This window comes from Antechinus flavipes, chromosome 6 (assembly GCF_016432865.1).
Source record: "Antechinus flavipes isolate AdamAnt ecotype Samford, QLD, Australia chromosome 6, AdamAnt_v2, whole genome shotgun sequence".
In the NCBI taxonomy this organism is placed as follows: Eukaryota; Metazoa; Chordata; class Mammalia; order Dasyuromorphia; family Dasyuridae; genus Antechinus; species Antechinus flavipes.
In genome coordinates, this window is record NC_067403.1 from 166,708,338 (window position 1) to 166,719,703 (window position 11,366).

Consider the following 11,366-nt stretch of genomic DNA (forward strand, 5'->3'; position numbering starts at 1 on the left):
ATGAGAATTATTGGCATGTACAATTTTTATAGACTTTCAGAGCAATTTTAAGATTCATATTTTTTTTCCTTTAAAGATATTTAGTAGTACAGTGAAATATCTTTTCTTGGATTACATACTCCTGATAGTTTGTTTTAGGTGTCGTGAAAGACCCAGTATTACCTTTCGCAAAATTTGTGGTTTAAAAAAAAAAAAAACAAATAGAGACAAATACCTTAATCTTGGGTCTGTATTAGGCTTGTGATTTTTTAATTAACATGTTGAATTTACTTTCATTTTTTAAAAACAATGATCTTTTGGTGTATCTAGCTTAAATGCTTTTGAAGAAAATGAATTGGGAAGGAAGAAAATATGTTTATGGACTGGGAATGATCACATCAGAGTTGTGAAAAGTTATGAAGGATTGACTAACATAAACTGAATTGTTTTAGATTCAGAAGAAAGAAAGGGAGACTAAAATTCTTCTTGGTTAGTGTGGCATTGTCTGCTTAGAACTTTTATGATGCAAATGAGAGTTGATGTTGGGTAACAAAATCTCAGAAAAGCCCAACAAAAAAGGACATGGGGTTATTCTTTTAAAAATGAAAGAGTGGTATTTAGCCACATTTTGTGTTAATACACAGATAATACCCTGGATAAGGTGTCATTCATGGACCATGACCCTGAAGATTTTCTAGTATTGAAATGGAGTTCCTGAATTTAAGATTGGAATACTGTGATTTGTTTTTGAGGATAGACACCTTGAAACTTCAGGATATGTTTACATTTAGATTATTAAAGGATACATGTGTTTTTAATTAGAAGAATTTTTTTTTTATCATTGGGAAGTGTGATATGGGAAGTAGGAATAAATTGAATACTGTCAAAAGATGAGAAATTATGTTTGGGGGAATTAAAATTAAGAGTTTAGATATTTCCTTTATAAATTCATTACTGTTTTCCTGTCAGTTTTAAAAATATAATTTATAAATTATTAGAAAAGTAAAATTGTACTTTTATTGAGGATATCTATGAGTGATTCACTTGAAAATTTCAGTTGCAACTCATAAGGCTTTTGACTACCAACAGGTAATGATAGGATGAAACCAAGTTAGGGGAGAATTCACTTCCAATATATAATTAAGCCAAATAACAGACTATATATTAAGTATATAATCTGCAAAAAATGAATTACAAAAAAATTAAAAACTATAGTAATTAAACCTATAGTAATTAAATTTACTCTCATTTCTTTTTCATAAAAAATTCATTTACAAAAATCCCCCCAACTCATTAAACAATTTAAAAAACCTTCACAAATTCATAGCCCAATGAACCAAATTCTCACATGATCCATATGTAAAAATTAATATCTCATTTCTATATTTAGAAGGTAGGAGTTGGCTAGTATGATTTCATCTTTAGTCCTTTAGTTTTATTTGTGATCAAATAAGTTCTAAAGAGTTTCTTAAAAATCCCATTTCTTTTTAAATTTAAAAAAATGTAGAAAATTAAAATCATAGTATTTTAGTTGATCCTAACTATGTTACTAATTCATTTTTATGGCCTTGATCTATATAGCATCCTTTCAGCAATGATCTCTCATTTCAACTAGCTCTAAAAACTCTAGAATGAGAGAGGCATACAATATCTTTGAAGAATGACCTATATCAGTTCAGGTAATGGATGAGTCTAGAATCAGAGATCCTTGGTCCAAATCTTGCCTCTAATAACAGTGTGACCTTGGATGAACCACTTAAGTCCCTCAGTGGAGCCTCAGTTACCTCATCTGTGAAATGAGACATTGGCCTAAGTAGCTTTTAACTTTCCCTTCTAGTTTTAGGTTTACGAAGGTGTGATCTGTAATTTTGAGGAAGAAGTATGCTAATAGAACTAGTATAGCATAATGGATCCAATAGGCAGTTGGAGATATGAGACTAGATGTCACAAGAGAAATTAGGACTGGATAAATCTCAGAATCTGTATGGGCATTCAATAAATCTTTTTCATTAATAGTTGAATGCTATCTTTTGACTATAAAGATTAGAAAGTGACCCTTCTGACCCAGCATCTATCTTTAGATAGATATTTCTGTGTAGGACCTATGCTGGCTATAGTCTGTCTCGCTTTGTGACTGTAGGGTAAAATGTTAAACAGTCTTCAAAGTTCAAAGCATTGTGTAAGTGTCAGTTATTAAAATTTTACTCTGTGTTCATGCTCTACTAAAGATGGAAACTGTACTCCAACCTTTAAAAAAAATGGAAGAAATGTTTTAATGTACTTCCTAAGCATGATTTTAAATGAAACAAGGGGAGGGGGAGGGGTGAAGAAATCATAGAAACATCAGCTTTCTGAACCGTAGTACTAGATGCTAGTTGCTAAGGGATACAAAAGTAGAAGAAATATTCTTTGTCTTCATTGATTTGGAGACTACATCAGTAATAAGTGTAACTATGTAACTGTACACTGTTGTAAATAAAATAGTGTGCCCTTAACAGGACATTTGTTCTGACTAGAGAGAAAAGGCCTGTGTTGGGAAAAAGGGCCTTTGAAAGTCAGTTGAAGATTTGGACATGATATAAAGGACTCTTGAGAAAAGGAACAATCCTAGAAAATGTTTAAGGAAACTCCAGCTTAACAATGATGCTGGTTGGGTTAAAAATTGGAATCAAAAACAGTATCCATTTGTAAAGAAAGAACTAGAGTGGAGGTAGTTGGGAAAGCAAGAGAAGAATGAGATAGATTCTTGGAGTTGACTGAAATGGTATTGATAAGTGACGGAATATAGGATATAAGTTAGATGGCTAAGTCAGAAGATCATAGACTTGGGGCTGAAAGGGAACTTAAAGATTGTCCAATTTACCTCCATTTTGTAGGTAACCATCAGAGACAGGATTTGAACCTAGTTTCTTTGACTCCAGAACTTCTCATTCTTTCTGCTGTATTATTTTGTCTCCTATCTCTTTCTCTACCTTACTCTTTGAACTATTTTTGTTCTCCCCTTCAATCCCTCTCATTTCTATTTGCCTATCAAATAACCCATGTGTTGGCTACAGTACTCCCTCTACAATAATGACCTTATGGTTGATTAATCCAACTGTACATCATTCTCCACTTTAGAATCCTTTGCCTCTATTGTCCATTACAAATTCATGCTATCTCATCTCATCTGAGCCCTCAGTATTTTTTCTTATTTTTCTTATTATTATTAAAGCTTTTTATTTTTTGACTTGCTCAGGGTCATACAGCCAGGAAGTGTTAAGTGTCTGAGATCAGATTTGAACTTAGCTCCTCCTGATTTCAGGGCTGGTGCTCTATCTCCTTGCCACCTAGCTGCCCCAAAGCTTTTTATTCTCAAGATATATACATGGACAATTTTTTATCAGTGACCCTCGCAAAATCTTGTGTTCCAAATTTTCCCCCCTTCTCCTCACCCCCTTTTCCTAGATGGCAAGTAATCCAATATATGTTAAAGAAAAATATATTATATTTTAATATATTTAATACCTGCCATCTCAGGGAAGGGGATGGGAAGGAGGGGGAAATCTGGAACAAGGTTTTGGAAGGATTAATGTTGAAAATATTACCCATGCAAATGTTTTGTAAATAAAAAGCTATAATAAAAATGTACATATAAAATATCTATATCAATCATTCATAATGATGCCATTAAATAAATTATTCTCTAAAAAAACTAAATATATATTAAATCCAATATATGTATACATATTTATTCAATTATCTTGATGCACAAGAAAAATCTGATCAAAAAGGGAAAAAAATGCAAACAAACATCAACAAAAAAAGTGAAAGTGCTATGTTGTGGTCCACATTCAGTTCCCACAGTGCTCTTTCTGGGTGTAGATGGTTCTCTCCATCACAAGATCATTGGAACTGGTTTGAATCATCTTATTGTTGAAAAGAACCACATCCATCTGAATTGATCATCGTGTAATCTTATTGTTGCTGTGTATAATGATCTGCTCATTTCACTCAGCATCAGTTCATATAAGTCTCTCCAAGCCTCTCGGAATCATCCTCCTGATCATTTCTTGCAGAATAACAATATTCCATAACATTCGTATACCATAATTTATTCATCCATTCTCCAACTAATGGGCATCCACTCAGTTTCCAGTTTCTTGCCTCTACAAAAAGAGCTGTCACAAACATTTTTGCCCATGTGGGTCCGTTTTTCTCCTTTAAGATCTCTTTGGGATACAAGCCCAGTAGAAATAATTGCAGGGCCAAAGAATATGCGCAGTTTCATAACCTTTGGGCATAGTTCCAAACTGCTCTTCAGAATGGTTGGATCAATTCACAACTTCACCAACAATGTATCAGTGTTGCAGTTTTCCCACATCCTCCAACATTAATTATCTTTTACTGTCATCTTAGCCAATCTGAGAGATGTGTAGTGGTACCTCAGAGTTGCCTTAATTTTCATTTCTCTGACCAATAATGATTTAGAATATCTTTTCATATGACTAGAAATGATTTCAATTTTCTTCATCTGAACATTTTTATATCTTTTGATCATTTATCAATTGAAGAATGACTTGAATTCTTATAAACTTGAGTCAATTCTCTGTATATTTTAGAAATGAGACCTTTAGCAGAACCCTTGCATGTAAAAATTTTTTTCTAGTATATTGCTTTCCTTCTAACCTTGTTTGCATTGGTTTTGTCTGTACAAAAACTTAATATAATCAAAATTATCTATTTTGTCTTCAATAATGTACTCCAGTTCTTTGACCACAAATTCCTTTCTTCTTCACAGATGTGAGAGGTAAACTATTCTATGTTCTTTTTATTTGCTTATAATATCACTCTATGTCTAAATCATGAACCTATTTCGATTTTATCTTGATATATGGTGTTAGATGTGGGTCATTGCCTAGTTTCTGCCATACTAATTTCCCATTTTCCCAGCAGTTTTTGTCAAATAATGAGTCCTTATCCCAAAAGCTTGGATCTTTGGGTTTGTCAAACACTAGATTACTATAGAGCCCTCAGCATTTTGCTGAAATACTTTTGTTATTCTTGATTGAAACTGATGATGTTCCTGTCAGTATGTAAAGTATTCCATGCATTTTCCTCTCTCCTCCAGCTTCCTTCATTCCTCATATCCTTTCTTCTCTCCGCAAATGTTCCTACATACTTCTTTCCTGAAATTTAAATTGTTTCCTTATCTCTACACATCTAGTCCTTCCCTCTTGCCCTTTTCATGTGTCCTCTCTTAATTCAGTCTGAGGAACCTTCTTGACAATGTCGACCCCTTTATTTGTACATCTGATCTTATTCCTTCTTCTGCACAGTATGTTTGTTCCATGAGTAATTCATTTTCTTTTTCTCTCTCACTTCCCCTCATCTTCCTATTTACTGGTATCTTCTCAATTGCCTACAATTATGATTTCCACATCCTTAAGAAACTTTTGCTTTGAGCCTACCACTCACATATAACCAGATCTTTTTATGTTTTCTCAATTATTCATTTTTGCTCTCAGCTACTATATAAAAATGGCTTAAATCTATATACTTCTCCTGAACTCTAGTCCCAAATTGGTCAATATTGGTTGAATTTTACCTTTATGTCCCATCAAACATCTCCAAGTCAAAATATCTCAAACTAAATATCAATGTATCCTCCAAACTCTTTTTATGTTGAGAGTATTATTTTCCTTCAATCATCAATATCTACAACCTTATTGTCATCCTTGACCCTTCGACCCCCTCAGTAATCCTGTTGCAATTACCTCCTTGAGAGCACACATATTTATTCTTTCATTTCTAGCCTTCATCATCTCTTACTAGGATAACTATGATAGACTTCTAATTTTCCTTCTATTTACTCCCTCCCTTGCAATCTCTTGCAATAATATGAAAAACATTTCAGGTCAGGAAATTATTTCTGAATTGAGAAATAAGGTTTCTCAGTCAGGTAGGACTGAAGTATTGTCCTAATACGGGATTGAGAAGAATTCAATATACATGCTTTCACAGTATGTTTAAAAGTCAGCTATTCTCCCTTTATTTCAACTTCCCTTTATCTTTTAGAAGCAACTACAATTCTCAGTTTTCAGCTTTTCTCTGTCTTGGATTATTCACTTCAGTTCCTATTTAATTAGTCATCACACCTTAGTGCTACATTCCCTACCAAGCAAAGATTAGAGGAGGTAGAAAAGCATAGCTCACAACCTACCAATTTTGTTAATTGCCTTTTTAAATTTTAGGAGGTGAGGCAGTTAGTGAGAGAACTAAAGAATAAATGTTACAATTTCTTAGAAATATTGTATATGGCTCTAATCCCAGCACTTGCTTAGTTTAGGTTCAATATTGATATGAAATGAAATACTCAGAAATCAATGAACAATTAAGAGAAGGAGGGTAACTTCTCCCTAAACATAGTAAGGACATGCAATAAGGATACAACAGCACTTGGTTTCTTTAGATGTGGCTCCCAACATCTCTATATGAAAATTTGGTCATCCGGGCAGAATATGGTGAAGGAGAGGGTGACTTGTGTGGTGTTTGTAGATTTATTAAATCGGAGGGGCCCAGATTCCATGTTGTTGGGGGTTTTATGCCCTTGGGCTACCAGGAAGCTACATTGGGGGAGTCCAGGAACAATCAGATGCCAGGAATAGCTTTGTCTTCTTTTAGGGAAAGCTGATCTCTGTTGAAGACAGGATAGAGAATTCTCATTGTTAGAGCTAGGAGATAGGTGGAGAAAAGTTGTATCAGAAATATTGGTAAAGATTAGTCCTATTACATATTACTCCTAGTGACAAGGACCTTAAGTTTTTCCAAAGTTGCTTCCACCATTTAAATGTTTTTTACTCATTTTACTGAACAGTCATCTTGGTCAATATTAAGGGGGAAAAGAGAAAAGAAATAGCATTCTCCTCCCTGTGGAGTCACCACAATGAGAAAGGAAAAAAAAAATTGTGGAGAATAAAAGACTTTTTCTTCTGTCTTAAAAGAGCAAGTCTTAAGTCTCAGCAATCTGGTTCATGTTTTGAATAATGTCATATCTTTGCAGTTGATGGATCTCCTAAGGTAAGGTGATAAAGATGAACAGAAGCAGCACCAGGAAAGTCAGAATCACTATACAGCTGACATGTTTGGTACAGTTCTGATGTGAGACAATGCAGGTGATGAGCAGGAAAGGCTTCATGAATCTCAAGGCCATCAGGGACACTTCGGACACAGCAGTTCTCTCTCTTACATGAGGGTCATCTATAGAAAAGTGGCCAAGGGGTCATGAGCCTCTTGCTTGCAATCTGGATCTAAGTTCTGCCTCTTTCTGAGGCAGATATGTCAAAGATGTGATATAAAATCTTTATCCTCTGAGAGGCCATTGTGGGAGGACTATTGGCTTCTTCCACAGGGGCTAAACGGGGACTCTTCTTCACCCCCTTCCAGTGACTTAGAATTACCACTAATCAGTTAAGGTAATTCTTTACTTCTAAGTAAATAAACACTAGATAGTTTTATCTCACTCATGCAAGAATACATGACACCAACAATACTACCCCGTGGCCCTCCAACCCCTTTTTGGGAAGTTGTCTAAACTATCACAGGGAAAGGAAGCCTGCCAATTGAGAGACGCCTTACTGCTTCTCCAAGGTGTCAAGAGGATTGAGGAGACAAGTGTTGAAATTCAGAAGGGATTCCAAAAGGTTAGGGTCACAGACCCATGTCATGAGTTGACTTTGCAGAATCTGCAGGCTTGAACCCATCTCCAAGTCAAGGGGCAAAGTTTATTGTAATTGTAACACCAATTAAAGCAGACTGAATTCCAAAGGATTTAACAAAAAACCAAGAGCAAGAAGATAAATTTATAGAAAAAAAGATCTGTTCATATCACTTCATGTCACTGATATGCTAATTTTATGGCTTAGAGATGGAATTGGTCCTAGAGGTGGAGTTGTAGAGTGGTTTGGTATGCACTTCATTATTATCTCAGAAGCTTTATTATTGACCAACAGATTGTTATTTGACAGCAGGCATTACAGCACTCTCAAGGCCAGGTGGCCTTAGAGTTAAGGCCAGGTAGCCTTACAGTTGCTGCTACATCTCCCCTAGAAGCTGCACCCTATCTCAGAGATTTTGAGAGCAAGGCAATTGTGCACTAGGAAAGGACTAGGGAAGGCCTGGAAAGAATCAGCTGCAACTCTTTTCCCAAAAAAGTCAATTCCTATCAGGTAAGTCTTCCTGGAAACTAGATTCCAGAAACCATTGGATTAGAGAGCCCTTATCTTTTTCAGATTTTTCACAGACATGGCTTCTGGACAGTCAGATGCAAACAATATAGTTGTGTACTTCCTAAGATGAGAGAATGCTATTTTGATAGCTGGGAACAAATTGGGTGCAGAAATAGCCCAATTGGGAAGAAATACTGCCATGTCCCTAGGGGGATTGTACTTAACCTGAGATAGCATTACCATTCCAATGTCCATAATAAACCCTCTTCCCCAACTTGTGTTTTGAAGTGTCTCCAGTTTAGTCATTTAGCATATGATGTTTCAGATGACTGTTGATCTGTCCCCATAAACAACTATTTATAATCGGAAGTTAACAACAAAATTCCTCAGTTGATGCTGATCTCAAAGGAATGAATCTTAAATTGCCTTTCTCTATTTTCTTCAGGGTCCAAACAATTTGGTTAGATCAAGACCACTGCCCAGGAAATAGTGTAAATGAAAACCTCTGTCTCATCCCTTAAGTCTCTCACATGTTAGCCATCCTGTCCAGAACTCAGTCTACTGGAAAGACTCCCACGCCCTAGGAAATCCCATTATCAGATTAATGGCTGAAGAAGTCCGGTTATTTATGCCTCTCTCATAGCAGATGGTGTACGTGCTAAATCAGACAAATTGGCTTTCTCAAGCCAGCTCCTTTTAGGTGGAAACCCAAAAGGCTAGTAGAGGGGCAGGATTTCAGGGTCTGCACTGGAAGCCCCATCTGGGAAGTAGTCACCACCTGTGACTATGTGCTGGGCACTAACATCGGGGGATCCAAGCAAATATGCTTCCAATTGTACCATGTCCATTTAGCAATAGACGCTGGGGAACCTCCTTGCATCTCTCACCGCATAATAGCCAACTCTGGACAAAGTTTATTGTATGATCCTGCATCATCTGTTCAGCACCAACGAAGGCCCAGGAACAGGTGACCAGCTGCTCTTCAGTGGTGATCTACTGAGTGTCAGAAGCCCAACTTTTAATTAAACTGGTCACTTTTGGTGCCTGACAGAAATCTTTATAGATGGAGACCTCCAGAAGTATGAGACTTTGAGAGTCATATGGCCTGCTTTCTCTCTCACAGGGCTCTGATTTGTTCTGAACCCCACTGAAAAGAGGCAGACTTGTAGGTATGTCAGTAAATGAGGGCTACTGGATACTGGCTCTCCAAAACCTCAAGTCCTATCTCTTTGTGTTCTGATGGCTCAAAGAGAGCTTGAATGGCAACTTTTTTTTTCTGTTCTGGCCAAAAACTGAGAGTCTGCTCCTCCCAGATTGATTCTTTTATGAAGGCAAAGTAGGCTTTCTTTTACCTCAATTCTTGCTTGCCCTTAACCTCAGATAAACAGACCTGGGAATAACCTACCTTTAAAAGGCCAAGGTCTCCCACTGCATCCCATGACTATCTCCAGTCATCCTGACAATTTTGCCACTGGATTCTGATGACTCTGGAAGAGATACTGATGAAGGTACACAGCTCTGCCTCACTTAAATCCAATTCATTGCAAGTCAAGATGTCACCCTCCTGATTTTTTTTCTTTTCTTTTTTTTTTTTTTTGAAAATGGGCTTCCTTCTTGAGTAGTAGAGAAACAATTGCCAATATACATTTATTAAGCATCTCCTATTTGCAAGGCCCACACCTCAACTTCTCACTTTTTCTTATCCCCTTCCCCCCATATCTAATTTATTGCCAAGATCTGTTGATTTTACTTCAGTAACATCTTTTGTATAAGGTTATGGACCTGGATAACTGGAAGGATGGTGGTACCCTCAGTAGTAATAGGAAAGAGGTAAGGTGATAGGTAACAGTTTGGGACATGCTGAGTTTAAGATTTCTGCAAGACATCTATCTTGAGATATCCAATAGTCATTTGGCAATGTGATTCTGAAGTAGAATCTTCAGCAGAGATAATAATTGAAGTCACTAGAACTCATGAAATTATCAAATGAAATAGCATAGAGGGAGAAAAGAATAGAGTCCAAGACAGTCCTATGGGATGTCTACACATTTCTATAACTTATTCTGGACTGTGTCTGGAATCTGCTGAATTTTCTCCATCTACTGTATGGAGATTTGAGTGGGCTGAAATTTGGATTTTCTTAGGGTCAATTTCCCAGCCCTTTTCCTTCCTATGGGCCACCATCTCATCTAGAGCTTCTTATCATTGTGATCCCATATATCCTGGTCAATATTATGTCATTAATGGAGTGATATACATCAATGACTTCAGGAGGGAAGCCTCTTAGGTTTCTGCCCAGTATACTGTGTCAGTATGAGGGAAGAGTTCAAATAGCCCTGGTCCTAACTAGTCTTAGCCACAAAAACAGAGAAAAAAGCTTGAGTGAGGTCAATAAACCCATACAATTTATTTTGGGCCTTGGCTACCTGGTCTAATGGGGTCAGGAGCAGTTGTAATGATGACATTACAGTTATTGAGCATATGATTGTTCAGCAACCGTTAGTTCATTGTAGGTTGCCAGGTACTGAATGTCTTTCACACAGAGCTGTTATGAGGGGAGATGATATAACAAAGTATTCCAGCTTCCTTCATCTCTATCATCACTAAAAAATATCTTTCAACAGCCTTCCCTTAAAAAATAACTTATTTACTTTGAATATGTTTTCCATTTGGTTTCATGCAAATGTTTTATTTCTTCCCCCATGGAACGTAAGCTCCTTAAGGACAATATTTTTTAATGATTATATTTTGTATTCCCCCAGTACCTAGCACAATATCTGGCACAGAATAGATGCTTAATTAATATCTGTTATTTCACTAATCCCAGAATATTTAAACAGAAGAATCTCTGTTTTTTTTTTCCAGGACATTACTTAAGAAAATGTTCCAGAATTGCCCAAATAAATAAAAATATAAAGAATCCACAAAATACCACATGACATTTAAAAAGTTTGATATACATAATTTCTGGGTAATTAATCATTATTATTAACAATGCTATCACTTTATCAATAAAATAGATCAGTGACACTAGAATAACTAACAATCATGGGGGTGGGCTCAAAGATTATATGACCTTGAAAGAGAGGATGTTCCTGAGGATAACAATCAACTCAGCTTGGCTGATAATAAGAGAGAATGAATATTACAGTTAGAGGTGGATCTGTTCTAATGAGGGGT